Source organism: Schistocerca americana, unplaced genomic scaffold, assembly GCF_021461395.2.
Source record: "Schistocerca americana isolate TAMUIC-IGC-003095 unplaced genomic scaffold, iqSchAmer2.1 HiC_scaffold_924, whole genome shotgun sequence".
In the NCBI taxonomy this organism is placed as follows: Eukaryota; Metazoa; Arthropoda; class Insecta; order Orthoptera; family Acrididae; genus Schistocerca; species Schistocerca americana.
The window spans coordinates 17,501-20,000 of NW_025726702.1; the positions used below are offsets into that span (position 1 = coordinate 17,501).

Sequence of the window (2,500 nt, forward strand, 5' to 3'; positions counted from 1 at the left end):
TTCGAAGTGCGGTCTTGATGTAGTCGTGCTGCTGCTGCGAGGTGCCTTCCTTGGGTTATAGTTACAGGGAGAGTGATGCGCAATACATGGGCCTAGCCCTCTTAGCCTCTCCTCTCCTGCGGTCTTCTCCCCTTCTCGTGGGCCCGCTGATTTTTGCAGAGTGGAAGACCGCACCAGGGGCTTGGGGGGGTTACCAGCCCCCCCTCGCATTATCCCTCTATAGTTGGGGGCAGCCGACAAGAAACAAGAGATGGTGGCCCTTCCGCTGAAGGTGCCACCCCAGCTACCCCAGCACCTATCCGGCCAACCGGCCGTAACGAAAATGCGATAGTTTGTGTAGCTCCCTTTGCTTGCAGTGAGTGCCACCGCACTTTTACCACGAAGAACGGTCTCGGGGTCCATCGCCGCCGCCAACACCCTGCGGCCGCCAACGCTGAGATCGTGACGGAGAGGCATCGCGCGAGGTGGACGGAGGAAGAAGTCCTGTCGCTCGCCAAGGCAGAGGCCGAACTGTTCCTGGAGAGGGACGCCCGGTTCTTCTTTGTAAATCAAGAACTTACCAGGATGTTCCCCGACCGAACGCTTGAGGCAATCAAGTGCCGACGGCGGCAAGCTGCCCACAAGCAGCTTGTCCGCCAATTCATGGAGGCACTTGAGATCGGTCGGGGTGAAGAGCCGGCGTCCCGCCGTGGAGCAGCGAGCTCGCTGCCTGACGCGGGCGAGGCCGCTGCGCCGCCCGTCGACGCAGCCGAGGACTTCGCGGCCGACACCACCGGGCCGCCGCCGGAGGGGCCGACTGACGCCGCCATCTGGGAGCATCTGGCGGGGCTACCTGCTTCCGCCCAGCGTTTCTCTGCCCTGGATCGAGTCATTGGTCTGGGGCGGGGCACGCCGCCCGATGTCATCCTGGGCATGCTCCCGGATGCCCTTGCGTCGGTCGGGTCCAGGGGGGAGAGGTCGATCACCAGGACACAGCGGCCGCGCCAACCATCCAAGCGGCCGCCTGCCGCCCCGCCGCTGCAGAAGCGCAAGCGGCGCCGCTGGGAATACGCGCGGACACAGGACGCCTTCCGTAGGTCGCGTGCGCGTTGCGTGCGCGGCTTGCTGGACGGCACCCTGCTGCAGCCGCCACCCGACATCCCCGGTCTGCTGGACTTCTGGGCGGACCTCTTCACGAAGAAGCCGATCTCCACCGCCGGCTTCATCCGTGACCGCCTTCTCCCGCACTCGGAGCCTGTCGCTCCTGAGTGCCTATGGGGGCCGGTCACACGTGAGGAGGTCGCTGCTGCCTTGCCGCCCAGGGGATCGGCAGCCGGGCCGGACGGCCTGACTCCAGCGGAGCTGCGGCGCCTGCCGCATGAAGTCCTGGTGAAACTCTTGAACCTCTTCCTCCTGGCCCGCGCCCTCCCCGAGCGTCTGCTTCGCGCCCGGACGTCACTTCTCCCCAAAACGGCTGCACCAACATCCCCCGCTGACTTTCGCCCCATTACGGTCTGCTCGGTGTTGGCGCGGACCTTTCACAAGGTTCTCGCGTCACGCCTGATGCGTGCATGTGCTGTGGACGAACGTCAGCGGGCATTCATCCCCCGGGATGGGATGTTGGAAAACACCTTCATCTTGGACACTGCTCTCACCGACGCAGTCCGCTCCTGTCGCTCTGTTTTTGTGGCATCGATCGACGTCTCTAAAGCGTTCGATTCGGTGGACCATGCCGCCCTCCGCCCCGTGCTGAGGGCTCATGGCCTGCCGGATTGCTTTATTGAGTACGTCGAAAGGTGTTACGAGGGTAGCACGACGGTGATAGCGGGCGGCGCCGACGTGGGCGTGCCCCTGCAGCCGGCTAGGGGTGTGCGTCAGGGTGACCCCCTCTCCCCCCTCCTTTTCAATTTTGCGGTGGACTATGTTTTGAGTCAACTTCCCTCCCACATCGGAGCTCGGATCCTTGGTCGCAGAGTTAACGCTGCGGCCTTCGCAGATGACGTCCTGCTTTTTGCATCGACCGCGAGGGGATTGCAGTCCCTCATCGACGCAGCCGTCGCAGCCCTCGCCCATCTGGGGCTGCAGATCAACGCCCGGAAGTGTTTCACCCTCGCCTTAGTCGCGTCTGGGCGCGACAAGAAGGTGAAGGTCGACGCCGACGTTACCTTCAAAGCGGGCAACGCCACCGTGCCCGCCCTACGTGTGGGTGAAACCTTCCGGTACCTGGGACTGCAATTCTCCACCGCTGGTCGCTGCGTTTTCAACCCACGACGCCACCTGGTGGAGCAGCTGGACGTCATCTCCCGAGCTCCGCTCAAGCCGCAACAGCGCCTCCACGCCCTCACCACCGTACTTCTGCCTGGCCTGTACCATGGGCTGGCCCTCAGCCGCACCCGAGTGGGTGCGTTGAAAGCGGCAGATGTGACCATCCGTGCCGCCGTCAGGAGATGGTTCCGCCTTCCGGCGGACACTCCCCTGGGCTACTTCCACGCTCCTGTAGCCCAGGGAGGCCTCGGCATCC

At 64.2% G+C, this 2,500-nt stretch overlaps 1 pseudogene; it reads left to right on the forward strand.

Annotated features, from left to right (window-relative positions):
- LOC124592477 overlaps nucleotides 1-2,500 on the forward strand; it is a 7,953-nt pseudogene that overhangs the window by 2,926 nt on the left and 2,527 nt on the right.